Source organism: Paroedura picta, chromosome 13 (genome assembly GCF_049243985.1).
Source record: "Paroedura picta isolate Pp20150507F chromosome 13, Ppicta_v3.0, whole genome shotgun sequence".
NCBI lineage: Eukaryota > Metazoa > Chordata > Lepidosauria > Squamata > Gekkonidae > Paroedura > Paroedura picta.
In genome coordinates this window covers 26261465-26280487 of record NC_135381.1, presented here as the reverse complement: position 1 = coordinate 26280487, position 19023 = coordinate 26261465, and the positions used below count along the sequence as shown (strand labels likewise).

The 19023-nt window shown below is 44.7% G+C and overlaps 1 protein-coding gene across 9 annotated transcripts in view; it reads left to right on the top strand.

The window, feature by feature from the left end:
• The window catches only part of IL1RAPL2 (interleukin 1 receptor accessory protein like 2), a 592622-nt gene that overhangs the window by 362503 nt on the left and 211096 nt on the right, over window positions 1-19023 (top strand). The gene's annotated exons all lie outside the window — the stretch shown is intronic.

Genomic DNA, 19023 nt, shown 5'->3' with positions numbered 1-19023 from the left:
TATTTTACAAGCTTTCAATGCTTTAAGCATGGGGTTAGGTTGCAATTAGTATACAACTTGTTTCTTCTACAGTTCTCTCCTCTAAGATGCCGGGGTACTAAACAGCACTCTGAATACTCTGTATTATATTAAGGCAGCCTGCAGCTGAAAGTATATGCTGGCCCAATTGTGGCTGCACTGCTACACAACCACTACAGTTGGTTGCAAGGTGATATTGAATCTCCCTGCCCAGCAGAGATCAAGTGACTCAAATATAATAAAGTATATCTTATTATTTTTTAAAGTGACTCAAAGATCCAGTCTAGTCCCGTCCCACTGATGCTGACTTGGTTTCTCATTCTGGCCAACTTGTTATTCAAATGCAGGCTCTGAGTTTTCCTTCTGTCTCCTTGACCGTTTCTGCATTAGGAGACAAACCTTGTTTTAGCCTCACTTTAGATTTCCTTTGGATGCTGCAAGTCGACTCTAGCTTTTCCACATTTGGGTTTTCCTCCTCTTATTTCCCAGACTGAAATATGCAACATGCTTTTCCTGCTGAGTCCGACAGAGGCAGTGTCCCATCATGCTTTTCTCCCTTCCCTTTTCCAAAAATGGAAAATCTCCCTTAATCCTACCATTTTGTGCCCTTAATAACCTCCCCCTTCCCCCAATGTGTCCCAAATGTATTTCTTCTTTTTTAAATGGAGTTATAACATTACAACACTGCTGGGAATGGAGGGAAGAAGGATAGCAACAAGGAAATGGGCTTGCCCAAATGGTTCATACTGGTGGGTGCGAGGAATAAAACAATTGCATTTTTTTCTGCATTTCGCAGCCCTGAATTAGACCCCATTAAAAAAAATGAAAACTGGTTTTCTGGGGATTCCTTTGCTGCCGGGCAAGTGAGGGAGCAATTTGAAGAGCCGAATTTCTGTGTAAACCGACAAAAAATTCAACCCATTAAAAATGCAAATGCAGATGATATCCCTAAAAAGTCCTTGACACCTGGCTAAACTTCTTGCCAGCTTCCTGACTACCAGCCCTGGCCTCCCCAAGTGAGGGAAAGTAATCTGTTGGTTAGGCCCACATGAGGATAGATCAGATGGTGTTCTCCTTAAGGTATATACTCACATAAGTTTCTACTCTATATTACTTGTGATCAACATGCCTGATTGTCTGCTCCCATATGAACCTAGATGACCATTATGGACCGCTTTGGGATGCACAATCTGAGGTGAAATGGGTGGCAACCAAAGAAAGGGCATTTCGGTTGTGGCACCCAAATTATGGAACTATAAAGGAAGGTGGAGTAGAAATGTTTTACTAAATAAAAAAAGGAAATTAATTAATTAAAAAAAAGCTGTCCCCCTTTGTCATTCTGCTATGAGTAAAGACTTTTTTGTTTATGTTCCCTCACTGACCCTCCTTACTGTCGATGTCTTTAGTTGATGTTATCTAATAAACAAGTGGAGGATTTGTGGAGGGAATCCTATTCCCCACCCCCTTGCTGCAAATAGCAGTTGCAGTGGCTGCTGTTTCCCCTTCTGCTCGCAGTGCCAGCCCTTCCAGCCAACTGACCCTTGTGGTGCTAGAAGCCTTTCTCTATCCCCAACACAGCATTTGAGTCCACCGAGTCCTTTATTTATTTTTGGTTTTCTGTATTCTGTAAACTCATGCACCCCTTCAGCTTTGAAGGAAAATATCCCCCGTGTCAACTTAGCCTCATTGTTTGTTTGTTTGTTTGTTTGTTTAATCCTCACTGGCGCCAAGTTAAGAATTATATATAGTAGATTTGAATGTGTTTTCAACTGTTTGCTGCCTTAAGGGCCCTAATTGAGAGGAAAAGAAGGATTAAAATGTTTTAAATGAATTATGTATGAAGTAGGCCAATTATGTATCCTTATACCATGTTTAAGAGCTGTACCATAGGATGTTCACACTGGCTTTCGATGGCGTGTGGCACTCTTGATCACATAGCAAACCTGCACTGGATTTTGGTAAAATCACAGGAATATCAGAAGGATGTTTACATCTGCTTTGTTGACTACAAGAAAACTTTTCATTGTCTCAGCCACAACAAATTGTGGGAAACCCTACAAAATTTAGGGGTGCCAGTGCATTTGAGCAGATGAATGCAGTCACTCTACACAAACCAAGAAGCCACTGTATTTACACTGTTTGGTGAACTGACTGGTTCAAAACAGCAATTCTCCCATTTCAAGGTAGAGCTTGATTATCTCCAAGAGGGAGCCCCTTATTCTTACATCTGTTGTTTTTAGAAGACACAATGCGCAGGGGTCTAGTGGGCATGTAGTTGGTCCCGCTGCTATAAGCATCCTGTCCACTTCAGTCAGCGTGTCTGAAGTTACTTATTGTTCTCTCCAAAGATGGCCAAGGGCCTTCCAGTTCACTTTCTGTGTCTAATGTTGGAGGGAGGTCAAGGCAGAGTGCTGAAATTTTGTCTGCAAAATGACTCGCAAATGCCTCATAGCTGATATCCGATTGGCTATTGTTTTGGTGCCTTCCTGTAGGGCAGTGAAAGATCGAACTATCCTAAACAATTGTGCTGGGAGTAAGGAGATGTGATGGTAGCTGAGTAAAAATTGTGTTTCACTGACTTCACCACCATCTCATAGGCTTTCATTTGCATTTTATGAGATGTTCTTGAGGCTTCATTGTGAGTCTTCCCCCAAACTTGCTGTAGTCGTCTCAGTTCACATTTCTTCTTTCGAAGCTCCTCAGTGTACCAAGGGACTTGCTTGACATAGGGGCGGAGAAGACATCAGTGAGCTATCTCATCAATGGTGGCCAGCGATCTGTCATGACAGTCACTGACCAAACCATTTAAAGAAGTGCTGGAAGGCATTGGGTCCAGCATCGAATTAGATCCATTAGTCAGTGTGGGCGAGCTAAAATCCACTCGGTGCCCAACTGACGAGGTAATGGTAACCTTCAGGGTGCAGTGGTCTGACCATGGCAATTAGCCAAGGTGTGGCTAAATTCCAACTGTAGGATCCAGTCAGTTTGAAATGAAACTGACCAATAGTGTGCTGTGCAGTGGCAGGAAGATCCTATTGCTTATGCACATATATAAGTTTGGATTTTAAAGGGTGGGGGAGGGTTGGTCCAGTTTCAGTTCTTCTTGTACCATGCTGGGGATGCAATAAATAGCTCAAATCCCTTTCAGTCCCTGTGTCTACCTCAGATTTAACATGATGTAATGGATTTAACATGATATTTGTTGGTTTCTCAGAAATATCTGGTTAACCACTGTAGAAAATGGAATGCTGAATGGGGTGGGAGTGGGGGTGGGCAAAGCTAGGCCCTCTTAGGTCGCTTTATTATAAAATTAACCATGTACTTTCATTGAGATCAACAGGGCTTTGACTGTGTACATACCATCTCTAAAGAAAGGAGAGGGGTGGAGAAGGTTGAGGCTGCAAATCCCAACTTGTAGTATTATTTTCCTAGTGTAAGTCCTTGTGGTGAGCTGCTTGAGCTAAAGATGCTAAGGCATGAAGTCCATTAGGCACCTCTCATTTGGCCATGTCCCCCCTGACCACTGGCAGGGGATGGGGGGCTCTAGAGTTGCCAGATCTAGGTTGGGGAGGACAAAGACCTCAGTGGGGTACAATGCTATAGATTCCACCCTTCAAAGCCTTAATTTTCTCCAGGGGAATTGATCTATGTAGTCTAGAGATGAGCTGTAGTTCTAGGAGATCCCCTGGGCCCACCTGAAGGCTGGCATCCCTGTAAGTTATAAGAAGAAAGCCAGATATAGTATTTTTTACAAGCTGTAGCCAATTTAGGTCTGCCTTCTAATGGCAGAGGTCACTGTTTGTCTGTCTACAGAGGGTAGTGTGCCCACAATCACCTATGAAAGATACTAGTGTAAGTCCCAGGTTGTAAAGTGCCTGATTCAAATCCTGGAGTTTCTTTTGGCAATGACTGTTGATGGGTGTGTGGTGGTGTTGTTTCCTGAATATAATTCACTGCCCAGTACTGATTCTGAACCCCCAGCAATCAATGTAGCATTGTATCAAAACATGGTCCAAGTTAGCAGATGCAACATGGGTGCCCTGACATTTCAGAGAAGAGTTCAGAAAGTGATACATTCCGCAGAGCGTCAATATGCCATAAATCTTCTGCTGCCTGCTGATGTTACTGTGGTTTAAGGCTGTCAGCATTTTCATTACAAGGCCTCATTTTTCAAGAATTTAACAAATCAGCTGCAAAGATTCATTCTGGATTGAAATGTTTCATGCAGAGTACCGGGAAAGAAACTATCTTCTGTAATTGCCTTGAGATAAAACATAAATTTGAAATAGCTAACATTGATTGTAGCATGTGGATATACATTCACACCCTAAGCAGGGGTAGTCAAACTGCGGCCCTCCAGATATCCATGGACTACAATTCCCATGAGCCCCTGACATGAGCATTTGTTGGCAGGGGCTCATGTGAATTGTAGTCCATGGATATCTGGAGGGCCACAGTTTGACTATCCCTGCTTAGGGTGTGACCCAGAGACCCTCACATGCAAAATATATGTCATGCTTCAACAAGGAGCATTTTCACTTGGAGATTTGGGCATGGAGTTGGGGAGGACAGGGACCTCTGGGGGGCATAATGTCATAGAGTCCACCAAAGCTACCATTTTCACCAGGAAGAGGGATTCTATATTCTGAGTTGGAATTCCAGGGCATTCCCAGGCTCCACCAAGAGAGTCACATTCCTACTCTCCTTTGTTAAACAGAATTTATATGTCTGGAAAACCTTTTTTTTAAATAAACCACCTTAGATAGGGGTCTTTGGGGGGGGGGAGGCTGAGCTCCAATTAGCCCTGTTAGATCTCCTTTGCAATATGTGTGAATAAAGATCCCAATTTCTGTGGCAAAAGTTAAATCTAGGCTGGCTTTCGGCTTCAGCTTTGTGCATTTTAAAAAACTGCATGGGACATATGCATATGTAAACCAGTCCCAAGCGCCGAGTAATTGAACTGAGGAATGTCATAACTGTGGGCTTCATTAGTTTATGTAAGAGGCATGGAGTTAGTTTCTCATGAAGCTGATTGCTCAGGTATGCATGGCATCAAGTCACACACCTCTGCCTGAACTTTATTGAAAAGGGTAGTTTTTGAAAGTGCAAAGACTGACAGAGCATCCAAAGGGCAGTATTTTTCAGTTTGCTCCAGGTGGGTGACTACCTAGAGTCTTCACTCTGTCCATTATGTGGATAAGAACAGGGATCTGCTTAGAGAACAAAAACTGATGTAAAGTTTGTTCTCCTAAATAGCAAGGAAACATACAGCTTCAGCTAAGAAGGAAGCTGATTTGCTGCTAACCTCAGCCCTGGAGGGATTGCTTAGTACTTCTTGCAGTCTGCAAGAACATTGCACTTCATTGCCAGTAAATGCAGTCTCTGGAACAGAGAAAAACTACTGCTTTTGTCTTGCCTTGTGATTCTCACACCTGGTTTGCAGCAAAGACTGCTGTGTACGGTGGCTACCTCCTGACACTGTTGCAAAACCAGCTGTCAAATATTGTTCAAGCTCCAGGTAAGGAGTTAGAAAGCGGGGCCTTTGGCTCAGGCATTTTAGGGATGCCAGCCTCCAGATGGGATCTGGGAATCCCCTGGAATTACAGTTTATATCCAGACTACAGAGATCAGTTCCACTGGAGAAAATCAATGCTTTGGAGGGTGAACTCTATGGCATCGTGTGCTACTGTGTTTCCTAACCTCCCCAGGCTTCATCCCCAAATCTGCAGGAGTTATCCAACCTGCCAGTGGCCAGGGGAGTCCTGTTTCCAGAAAGGCCCAATGTTCATCTCCAGTTGAGAAGATCTCAGGTAGCACTTGGCAAGGAAAACAGTGGTCCAAAACTAAAAGCCTCAAATTCAAACAGGGCTCCCGTTATTAAAATCAGCCCAATGGCATATAATGTTGCATAGGCTTTTGAGGGGGAAAGCAGTTATTTCAGATCATAGTGGTCTTGGTACCCTTATATGCCAGGACATGGCAGACCTTCTGGCAGGCAAAGGAAAATCAGAATACAGGCTGCTGCTGGGCAGTGGCCAAAATAATAAATAACAAGACAACAAAGTCCATAGCATCTTTTCCCCAATCTCTCCCCCTTACCCAGTGAAACTCAAGTCCCTTTGGAAAATGAAGTAGAGTTGCCAGCTCTGGGTAGGGAAATTCCTGAAAATCTGGAGGTAAGGTCTGGGAAGGAAAGAGCCTCAGCCAGGTATAATGTCAAACGACCCAGTCTCCAAAGCAGCCATTTGCTCCAAGAGTTGCATCCATGAGAAGTATCTTTCCAGCCACTGCTTAAAGACCACCAGTGAGGGGAACTCACCACCTCCTTAAACAGCCTGTTCCATTGCTGAACTACTCTCTGTGAATTTCCCCCTAAAATCTAGCCAGTACTGTTTCACATGTAGTTTAAACCCATTACTCTGTGTCCTATCCTCTGTCGTCAACAGGAACCGCTCCGTACCCTCATCCAGGTGACAGCCTTTCAGATACTTCATATCCCCTCTCAACCTCCTCTTCTCCAGACTGAACATTCCCAAGTCCCTCAGCCTTTCCTCATAGGGCTTGGTCCCCAGGCCCCAGATCATCCCCATCACTCTCCTCTGATCCTTCTCAATTTTGTCCACATCTTTTTTGAAGTGAGTCCTCCAGAACTGCACACAGTATGCCAAGTGTGGTCTGACCAACAAGGTATACAGCAGGACAGACATCTTGCAATTTCAGTGTGATGCTTCTGTCGATACAGTCCAAGACCTCATTCGCCTTTTTTACCGTCTTATCACACAGTCAAAAAGCTGGCCAATCCAATCAAAATACTGAACCAAAAAGGTAATGGGAATTGGAATCTAGGGACCATTGTGGACATGTTGTAATGCATTTTCAATGCATTTAGAAGTAGATTTTCCTGTACTGCGTAGAAAAACCCAGCTGCAAAAGCACATTGAAAGTGCATTATCCAACGTGTGCATAATGGGCCCAGGTTTAGCTGTGATTTCCGCTCATGCCAGTTTCTAGCTGCCATTGTCCAACTTGGTCCTGAATCCCCTTCTCACAGTACTGAATTGTAACAACCTTTGTGTTGTTTTTTTCTTCCGATGAACAGTTTGGAAGCTAATTTTGGCGGCAAATCAGGATAAAATCTAAAATAAATAGGTCTGTGCTAAGGTCCTGTTTCGTGCTTAGAACTCAGATATAGTGTCAAATCAAGCTGAATTCCGTGACCAGCATAAATCATGCAAATCAAGCACACTGTCATGATTCCTCTTAATTTGCATAAATTTATGCTTCGAATATAGAATGTGTAATATCCATCAGTTGAAAAGCAGAAAAGAATGACATCCAGTTATTCTTTTCTTTTCTGTTTTTTAACTGATGGATATAACACATTCTTTATGTGTAATAGCATCCATTTATTGCATAGGTCCACATTAATAACTGGATGTAAATGTTATTTTATATAGTGCAATTATTTTAAAGTATTTTTTCTATAGCATCATCACAGAAAGAAAGCTAGAGTGGAATTCTCCCCCCCTCCTCCGCTCTTTCTGTTGCCTTGGTAGGAATTATACTGCTGATAACTGAACCATGGAGATGTCTCAGGGGGATTTGATGTCAAAACCAACATTCATGCTAAACTTTTGCATTTGCTGGTACTGACATTTCTCTGATTATATTTAACCTGATTGGTCAATGGGTTATTTCCTGGGCATTTTATCAGATGCATCCTGGGGAGAGTGTTGGTAATTTGCTTCTTCTTTTTTTCCCCCTAAGATGAACTTGAATTGTAACATCGAAAGGCAGGGACTGTGACAGTGCCATATGTTTGTAGTAAATGAAGATTACAGAAACGCTGCAGAACAAGTGAGCCAACCCAAGAGATTGAGGCAGGTTGCAATAAATGCAGGGAATGGTGGTGGGGGGGAGGGAGATGCTCATGATGGGTCATCTGAAGTATTGGAAGAGACTGTGCGGATTTTGTTATTCCAGCATAGTGTGCACTCTGAGGCCTCTCTCCAAGAAGACATTCTCAGACTGTCTGGGTACTCAAATGAAATGGTTAAATGGGAAGGGTGCTTTATATCATCACTACTCATGTCTGACCCTCTAGTAACTTGCTGCAGGAGAGGTTTTTACTCCCCCCAAGGGTGTCATGCTTGCCTTTCCCACTTGAAGTCCCATCTTTGTGCCCAGATCCCTTGGAAGCCTGGGGAGTTTGAATCTCTCCTGACCCCGAAGGATAATAGACTTGGCTTGTCACTTCCAGTTGTGTGTCATTATACCTGGAAAATTTGTATAAAGGGGATAGTGCTTCACTTTCTCCAGGCAAGAACTCCCTTTGCAATACAAGCAAACTGAAGCAAATGTGGTAAACTGTGCATATACAGCACATACAATTCAGATATTTTTTAAAAAAAGAAAAGAAAAATGGCACAATGCATTAGTAAATCAGCTCTTGAAATTCAAATGATAATTTTAATTAACAGTTAATGGCAAGGCATGTTGAGTGCTGTGATGTGAAATTATAGCTCAAGAAAATAAATATGGAAAGTGCCTGCTCCCAGGACATTCCAGAGCAGGGGTAGTCAAAGTGCGGCCCTCCAGAGGTCCATGGACTACAATTCCCATGAGCCTCTGCTGGTATTTGCTGGCAGAAGCTCATGGGAATTGTAGTCCATGGACATCTGGAGCGCCGCAGTTTGACTACCCCTGTTCCAGAGGGATAGCAATGCCAGACTGCTGCAGCCAAAATCACCAAGAGTCTTGTGGCTCTTTAAGATTAATATGGTAAATTATAACATGAGAAGTGCCAAATTACATTAGCTAGACTCTTTAATGTGCCACAAAACTCTCCCAAAGGAAATAAGGCCAGGGATCCACCAGCTCTTAGCAACTCATTTCCTCATTTAGTTAAACTAGATCTGAAATTTCTCTAAATCTTTGACAGTCTTCTGCTGTGCAATGATCAGCAGCTGTGTTGAGGAAAGGGAAAACAGCCCTGTGCCCAGGAGTGGGGAGGGACTGTGGCTCTCCCCGCAAAAAGTCCCAAGTTCATTCCCTGGCATCTCAAAGGAAGTAGATGATGCCTGAGACCCTGAAGAGCTGCTGCCAGGCCAGGGATGCCAGACCCCCTCTCAGGCTCGGGGACCCTTGCTTTTAGTATCTCCCATCATGCTTTAGGGGTGTGATAAAGTGGAGGAATTCCCCCAACCCCCCCCCCCCAAAAAAAAACTTGTAAAGCAGCATTGGTTGCTATGTTGCAGATGCCACACACCATTGTAGCACCTGCCTCCTCCCTCCCCTCCAAAACTCATGGAGCAGCATTTGACATCTCATGCGTGCCTACTCCCCCTCCCCTGAAATTCACAGAGCTGACAATTTGCTGGGTCCCCCCCCCCAAACACACCTAAAACTTTCCTTGGCAGGAATGGATGTGGGAGATGGCAGCAGCCAGTTTCTGGGAATGAGCTGCAAATGCTGATGCTGAGAATTTCAGGGGCATTGGGTGCAAGATGCTGTACCCAGCATCTTGTACTGGATTGGGGGTAGAACTCTACCATAGAGTTTCGCCCCAAAGCCAGAGCATTGCCTATGGTATGCTGACGTCATTTCCATGTAATGTCAGCACGTGCCTCCAAATCCCCCCACCGCCCCAAATCTCTCCAACTCCAAATCCCCCCTCAAGATCCACCCCACCAGCCTCCAAATCACCCCCCCCCCACACACACACACACCAGCCTGCTTCCACCTGGAAACCCTATGCCAGTCAGAAAAGACAATTCTGACGTGATAGACCAAGGGTCTGGCTCAGCATGTGGCTGTCCAACCAATTTTGTTCTAGAGGATTCAGTCTGTCCCATCAGCCTCCCTCCAAGTAACATCTATGGAGAACTCACTGTGCATTAGACGGCCTTATTTCCATGTGCATGGTTTTCACTTCGCTAGGAAATTATGATAATCAACACTTGTAATTAGCTTTAAAAATTAGATCCTTTTGTGTAAACTGTAGACGTTAATAGCTTAACACCTACATCAATCTGACAGGTGGGAACTGACAGCTCTGGCCAAGGACATCAGTACTGGGGATTTACAAGTAATGTAGGTAAAAAAAATTAATCACAGATGCTAAAACACATTACTGCTGAAATAATTCCATATCAGTTTTAGATATATAAGTTAATAAGAAAAAATTGTACATATTCAAATGCAGTGATGTTGCATAAGAGTTGCAATATTTTGGTGTAGTGGTTAGGTTGGTGTAGTGATTAGGAGTGCAGACTTCTAATCTGGCATGCCTGGTTCAATTCTGCACTCTCCCACATACAGCCAGCTGGGTGAAGTCGGGCTCGCCACGGCACTGATAAAGCTGTTCTGACCGAGCAGTGATATCAGGGCTCTCTCAGCCTCACCCACCTCACAGGGTGTCTGTTGTGGGGAGAGGAAAGGGAAGGTGAATGTAAGCCGCTTTGAGCCTCCTTCGGGTAGAGAAAAGCGGCATATAAGAACCAACTCTTCTTCTATTATAAGTAACATGGGATTCAAACCCATGGTCCTGAGATTAACAGCAGAACCCTAAACAGTTGAACCCTCCTTATTTATTTGTCTACTTTATTTATAGCCTAACTTTCTTGTGGAATCTAAGGGCAGCTTACAGAATTTGAAAACAACTAAGCAAAGCAGTCAGACAGCAGAAGGAGTCCAATGAACACTGCAGGTTCAGTGGAATTCCAGAGACAGAATGCAGTAAAAGCAGGATGAAATCTAAAATAATCACTGCAGTGAACTATAGTCTGCTTCTTCACCCTCTTTGTACTGTTCCATTCTTCCCCAGTATGAAAAAAGGCCTTCCTAACTATTACAGTTTTGCCCATTCTGCAGAATGACAGAAAAGTGAGAACTTTTTTGGAGCTCCCTAAGATAATTTGTGTGAATGTGCAGTTGCAGAGCTTACCTATTTGCAAGGTGGCACCTTCAGAAGGCAGAGAATAACCATTGCAGGAAAGGCAGTAATGCAGTTGTGTGGGTCCAAGGCTCGGGGATATATATTACAATAATTATTACAACAACCATAACGGCGGGAACCAGAATTGAGTAACAATAATAGTTAACAGTGCAGTAATAATTTTCTAAACAAGAAGAGGACCCTTCAGTCGGATAACGCACCCTGCCACAGTACTACTACAAACAGGACTGGGAAAAGTTCCAGGAAAGTCAGATCCCTCAGAATTTCGGACTGGCCTGAGCTCACTAGACAGTGGCAGGTGCACCGTTGGCCGCTATAATAGACCCCCAAACCCAGACTGCTTGCTGTGTCAGAGTGAACTTGCAGCACGTCTCCAAGTGGCAAATGGATCTGCCACAAGGTCCCTGCCTGTAGGTGTCCAGGAACTTAAGCCATACCACAAGGCTGGCTTTTATCCCCTTTGTCACATTGATGTGATAATGAAGGGAGGACACCCCCATGGTGGCTTGTGCTAGCTGCACACAGAATGGCTTGCCTGAGGCCATGACCCTACAGGCAAAATTGAGGTGACCAAGGAGAACCTGGAGCTCGCGCAAGGTGTGCTTGAGCTAGCAGGTCCCTCAGTGTCGCTAGCTTCTCTCAGGGGAGCCATGACAACCCTTGGATGGAGTCAAGCTCTACACACAGGTACACGAGACAGGATGTGGGACCTTCCATCTTGTCAGGGTTGAGAGGGGATCCAAGCTCCTCCACAAGACTCTGGAAAGCCCAGGGTCAGTCAGTGCATGCCTCTGTTCCCAGGGTCCATTGAACAAAAATTCATTGAGAAAAGGTGTGACCTCCCGGCACCCAGCCCTGACTTCAACTGCCCACTCCAGGAACGTGCTGAAGGTCTCAAAGGCGGCACATGCAATGGAGCAACCCATGGGCATGGCCTTGCCACCATACCAGCAGCTCTGGACCTTGAAGCCCATGAGACAGAAGTTATCCTGGTAGACTGGCAGTAGACAGAAGGCTCTTGTCGCACTTGGCCATCAACATCCCCAGGCCACAGGACCATATCACAGTCATTGCCTGGTCAAGTGACACGTACCATGCTGAGAACAGCTTCAGAGGGATGGCATCATTGACTGCAGGGCTGCTAGGGTAGGAAAGGTGGTGGATGAGGTGAAAATTGCCCAGCACCTTCTTTGGGGGGACACCTGCAGGTTCAGAAGGGGAGGTGAATGGGAGGGAATAGGAAGTGCACACCCAGCTCCACAACCAGCACTAATCCAGTAGGCAGGCCAGGCTGCCCAGGAATCAGGGAGGCACACATGGTGGGGATATCAGCCAGCACCAAGTGGGGGAGCAGAGAGAAATCACGTGAAATCCCCTGCTGGAACTGCGCACACCAACTGGCAAAGAAAAAAAGGGGGGAAGGCAAAAAGGCACCAGGGAAAGGTGTTGTGCCACCAACCCCAGAGTCTTAGGCGAGCAGGATCTCCAGGGAAGTGGCACCACCAACCCTGTAATGGACCTAGGCGATGTTGCTGACTGTCGAGGTCTGGGGTGGGGCAGGTGCACAGAGGCACCAATCTGAGTGTGGTCTGGAACAAAAGCCTGAGAACTGCCAGAGAACTTTGGTACAGCTAGTTTCTAGGCGGCAAACTGCTGCCTACTCCCACCCACACCAAGGTACCCAGAAGCCTCCCCTTCCCTCCCCCATTTACTTCCTACAAGTGTGTCAAGGAAAGGCTGTGAGGGAAAACATATCCCGGACATCTCTGTGCAGCTCACTCCATGTGCTGCAAAAAGAAAGGGCTAGCCAAAGTGCAGGCACAGATGTTCACCCCATCAGCCTCTTCCTGCCCTTTGACTCCTTTCTTCCCCTCCTCAAGATTACCAATTGAATCCGGTGCAAAGATCCAGGCCCCAAACAGCCACTCGGGAACGCCAGAGGAAGAAACACACGTGGAGGAGTGGAGCCCTCGTGGGAAGCACCACAGAAGCTGGCGGCTATCCAATCATTGCTGCTTGCCTCCAATAAGAGGGGGCAGAGCATGTGGACCCCCCTTTAAATAGGGGTGGGCCTTGCTTAGCGCTCCCTGTCCCACCTCAGGTTCAGCCAGACCTGATGTGCTCTCCTGGCCACCCACACTGGGCTTTCCGGCTGCCAGACGTCTCTTCCTCCTTTTGGCCCTGCCTGCCACATCTCCAGTGGCGTGGCTCCAGTAAGTGCATAGCCGTCCTTGGCATCTCTTGAGTGGTGACTGATCTTTGACCAAGAGGACACACTACGATGCATCCCCAGGGGGAATATGGTCTCTGACCAGAGAAGTATCACATTGCATGTGTCTTTTTCACAGAGACATGAGAGTCTTTTGAGGGCCAGGGGGCAGCTTGTTTGCAGTGAACAATTCTGAAGAAGACTAATTTGCATCCTCTTGGTCTGATTTCCTAAGCAGATGTTTCCTGGCAACTGAGAGCCTTTCTTTCTGGCGAGGTAGGATGGCCTGTAATGCTTTAGGGCAGGGGTAGTCAAACTGCGGCCCTCCAGATGTCCATGGACTACAATTCCCAGGAGCCCTTGCCAGCATTCGCCAGCGAATGCTGGCAAGGGCTCCTGGGAATTGTAGTCCATGGACATCTGGAGGGCCGCAGTTTGACTACCCCTGCTTTAGGGACTGCATTTGTCAGAGCTGTAGTTCATAAGTGACTTGTTTTTCTTTCTGCTCGCAGAACAGCCTTCCAGAATCACTTGTTCTTGCTAAAGTCATTTCTGCAAACCTTGATAGAGCAACTCTTCCACTTTGGATATAACAGAGATGTAGCTTCTTTTTCATTTTGCCAGCCTCCCACACAAGTGGATGCATTAGCTGTATCACAGTATCAGCCCTTTGTTGCTTTTCCTTGTTCTATGAGTGGAGACTTCTTTCCTTGACCCCCAGATGCTCTGCGTACGATGCAATAAAACTAGTGAGTCGATGAAAAATACACAGCAATTCTTTCTCCAAGGCATGCAAATAAAATGGCCTGTTAATTAGAGCATAACTGAAGGGCAAGTTAGCTTGGCTACCGCCATTCTTATAAAGGCAAAATATATAATAATTTAGTATTAGAACAAACTATTAGTATTGCAAAGAAAGGGGTAAAAAGGTGCTAGGACAGAAAGTCCCTAATCAAGCAAGAAGTTTAACTGGCTACACGAATAAAGTAGTTTTTGCGCGCGCACGCACATACACGCACACACACACACACAAAGAGAGCGTCTAGAAAGTACTTTTTGCAAAACTTAATACCCAAAAGTGATTACCGCATATCTGCTTAACTGTCTGATAAAGTTACCCCCTCACAGCACTGCTGGCATCTGAGAAGCCATGCAGACTGTTTATTTAGTTTGTGGGAAGTCATGGATGCAGCTTCTTCAAATCCAGCATCTCTTTGTTAAACATCTTCAGCCACAATACCAAACAGAACCTCTGGAATTTATATGCAATTCAGGCAGCCCACCAAGTAGCCTGAGTGACTCTTAACAGTGCCCTCAAACTGGTCCTTTTCCAAAGCCATTGATTGGCTAGATTATGGTTCCTCCTTTGCATGTTGTTCAGGCACATGTCTTTCCCCACATGCATAACATTGTTAGTGCATGGGCAGGGAAGCCATGGCAGATGTGAGGACCCTGCTGCCATGGATATAGCAGAAGGGGAGTTGTAGAATAGCGTCCCAGACAAAATGATTCTCTGTGGCATCAGCTAGGATGTCCAGTTCCCCCACTTACCATTTATAGGGGCAATGCCTGCTGGAAAGTCCCCTTAGATTCTTTTTTCTGGCTTTGAGTTTTGTGGGCTTGCTTTAGGCTATACATTCAAACCTGACCTTTGACTTATTCTGACTTAAAGGTGTTGAGTAGCATTTATTTATCAAACATAACTGGGAATATGAGGAAGAAAGAAAGAACTCATACCAGACAATAATCTACAAAAAAAAAAAACCGTTTTCTTGTAAATTGCCTGAACTCTGCCAAGCAAAGTCTGAACTTTGCAAAAGAATCAGTTAAAATTAGTATATTTTCTATAATTGAATCTGCTAATAATTTAAGTGCAAACTTAAATGGATTCTGGGGAATGGTAGAGGACAGGAAGGCCTGGAGGATCATTGTCCATGGGGTCGTGATGGGTCAGACATGACTTCGCACCTAACAACAACAAGTAATTTAAAAACAAGGATATCTGCTAAGCTGGACTTAGACCACTGTGGTATTTAAGATTTAATTCATTTCTGTCTTGCCTTTTTATATCAGGGAAATTCAAATATAATGTACCTTACAGATTCCATAGCACCTAAACCACAGTTACTATTTGAGAATGGTATGCCCAGTGACAGCCTTCAAAAATCTCAGAAGTCAATGAATTTCACCTTGTGAGTGTGATGCTCAGAATGAGCGGATCTCACATAGTCCAGGGAAATAGTCCCAAGAGAGCTCCTAGCTGAGCTAATGAACCAAGTGTAACTTGCACATGGACTAGGATGTGGGGATTCTTGGGAATTTTATGTGTGTAAGCAGATTCCAGCTTGTATGTGTAAAGTGTCATCAAGTCATAGCTGACTTATGGTGAATCCATAGGGTTTTCAAGACAAGGGACTTTTCATTCATTCATTCATTCATTCATTCATTCATTCATTCATCCATCCATCCATCCATCCATCCATCCATCCATCCATCCATTCACTCAATTACTTCTGAGGAGGGCAGACACACAGTAGAGGAACTCCAGGAAAACTTACGTTTTGTTGATTTTGGGGTCCCCCCCAATTTGGAAGGAACTCAGGTTGGCTTCAATGAAAGGAGCCACCAGGAGCCAAAAGAAACTAAAAATGGATGAGAAGACCCCTGAGATTGAAGAGTTAGCTTCTGAGATGTGGACTGTTCAGATTCCAGCTTAGTTTCTGATATATGGGGAGTGAGTCAGGCATGTAAAATTTTTTACTATTTTTGCTCTGTGTTCAAATATGTACTGTGCCCTAGTAATCCCCAAATAATGTCTCCTTCTGGCAGTGCGTACAGTATTTTGTTAATCAGACAGTCTGTTTTCTCAACCCTGACCACTCCTAATTGTAACTAATGAGAGGAACTGTGCAGTTTTAGGTCCTTGTTCCAGGAAGCACTTTAAATAGAATCTGCCATGGGCAGTATTGGAAAATATAAGCTAAATAATGCAAGATTGTTAGCAGAAAAATATGGTGCTGTTAAATTAGACCAAATGCGGATTTTACATACCTCTCCTTTACCCATTATTATTATTCAGGCTTAGAGCTGCCTGACCTTTTTTTTTAAATCAGAAAGATCCCTAATCATCGAGGTAAGTTAATTGCCAACAATTACTCAAGTGAGCTGATTATATAAATAATGAATTAGAAAATGGAGCTCCTCCACCAGGCATTTGCTTGAGGCCGACCAACCCAAAAACACCCAGTGCCCTCCCCAGACACTTCCCTTCCATGACCAAAGAATCCGACCTCCTCAATGCTGTGTCAATGTCCCTGTTCCTGTTAAAATATTGTTCTGGTTGACATGTTATGTTATGGTTGTTATACTTGTTATATTTGTTATAATGTGCTATATAGTTACCCCGTGATGTTCTATGTAAACCACCCAGAGCCGTATGAAAGGGCAGCATAAAAATCTAAATAAATAAATAACAGGTACAGTATTTGTTGGCGTATAAGACTACTTTTCCCCCCTGAAAAACATGCCTCCAAGTGGGGGGGGGGTCGTCCTATACGCCGGGTGCACTTCAGTTGGGATAGACATAGCTGCCCATAGTGGCCCATAGTACTGTAATGTAATGTAACAAACTCTATATTTTGAGTGGAAATGTTGGGGAGTCGTCTTATACGCCCAGTCGTCTTATATGCCGGCAAATACGGTAGATGAAATATGGATTTTTGAAGCTTTTCCACAAAGGGTTGGGACCTTTGGCCTTTTTCAGCACAGCTATGATTCTGCAAAGTACTGGGTAAGTTCTGAGAGGACCTGAGTCATCATGGGTAAACTTCTCCTTAAATCGCAGTTTGCCTTGGTGGACCAAGCTGCTCTTCCCTGCTAAGAAAACTTGAAAATGGCTCAACTTTCTTTTTCTTCTTAGTCTTATCTTCAAATGCAGACAACACTGTAGTCTTGGTTTACAAGTACAAAAAAGCAATTGGAATGTCCCAACTTGCCTCTTTCATTACTTTCTAGTATTGTCCGGTATCACACTGTACAGTTCCTATTTCAGATCAGCAGGCAGAAATCTCAAAGGCTTATTTAAGACATCTGTGCATGTCTGCTTGTTTTAGGGAGTTTTCTGCTTCTGCAAAACAGTTCACTGACAGGGAGGAACAGACAGTTCACTGACAAGCCCCTTCTCATTTACTGCTCTGGCCAGCCTCGCTGATGGAGGGAAGAAACAACCAAGCCATGTGTATTTCTTCTGTGCAACTCTGCAGATTTGAGGCCTACCACACCGGGTTGTTGTGCAGATGAAACTGGATGCTGTTGCTGAGCTTCTTTTACCTCCTGTTTCATCTGCACAACAACCCTGTGCGGTAGGCCTCAAATCTGCAGAGTGTTGCACAGAAGAAATACATATGGCTTGGCTGTTTCTTCCCTTTAGCAGTGAGGCCGGCCAGAACAGTATTTTGAGTGAGAAGGGGCTTTTCTATCAGCCAACGGTTTGGCAGATGGGGATAGCTCCCCCACCCTAAAGGGAAAGCACACCTACGCCCACAGACTCCCCTGCATTGCTCTCGGAAGGAAATGGCTCCCTCGCCTCAGTCCATAGTTCTTCAGGCACTCTGTCTATTAGATCTAATTCTTTAAATCTATTTATAACCTCTACTGTATATTTGTTAGAGATATGATTTAGTTCATACCTGAGTGGCCTAGTGCTTTCCCCTACTTTCTTCAATTTGAGCCTAAATATGGCAACAAGAAGCTGATGATCTGAACCACAATCGGCTCCTGGTCTGGTTTTTACTGACTGTATAGAACTTCTCCATCTTTGGCTGCAGAGTCAATCTGATTTCTGTATTGACCGTCTGGTGTTGTCCATGTGTAGAGTCATCTCTTGGGTTGCTGGAAAAGAGTGTTTGCTATGACTATTGTATTTTCTTGACAAAATTCTACCAGCCTGTGCCCCGCTTCATTTTGTACTACAAGGCCAAACTTGCCTGTTATCCCGGTAATCTTTTGGCTTCCTACTTTAGCAAATGATTCAATAGCCCACCTCAAACAGTTGATTATATTTTTGTTTATTCAGACAATAAAGTCCCACTGCATGATCTTGAACTTGAGACAAATCCACAAATGACTGCAGGGCATTTCCAGTTCTCTCAGAGCTCTCTCAGCCCTACCTCTCTTACAGGGTATCTGTTGTGGGGAGAGGAAGGGAAGGTGATTGTAAACTGCTTTGAGACACTTGAGGCCTGCTGGGTGATTGTGGGCCATTCCTAGTTCACTCAGAGCTCTCTCAGCCCCACTTCCCTCAGCGGGTGTCTATTGTATGGAGAGCAAGGGAAAAGGTGTTTGTAAACCACCACCACCCCACACACAAAACACCCTTCATCCCCATGCCCTTGCATATGGGACAACCCTTCCCTTCCTCTTCCCACTCCCAAGGTCTAGCGCCCATAGTATTCCTGGATACGGCTTTACCTCTAGTGTGTTATAATACACACAAATGTATGAAAAAACCCTATAATCCACCCAGTGTTTTATATTATCAGCAGGTTTTTGGGAGTTGAACCACTGTATATTAATTTTTCCAGTAATCAAACACTTGCCATCTGTTAGAGCTAGTATTATTAACATCTGAATATCCTTCCTCTTGTGGCGCAGAGTGGTAAGGCAGCAGACATGCAGTCGGAAAGCTCTGCCCATGAGGCTAGGAGTTCAATCCCAGCAGCCGGCTCAAGGTTGACTCAGCCTTCCATCCTTCCGAGGTCGGTAAAATGAGTACCCAGCTTGCTGGGGGGTAAACGATAGTGACTGGGGAAGGCACTGGCAAACCACCCCGTATTGAGTC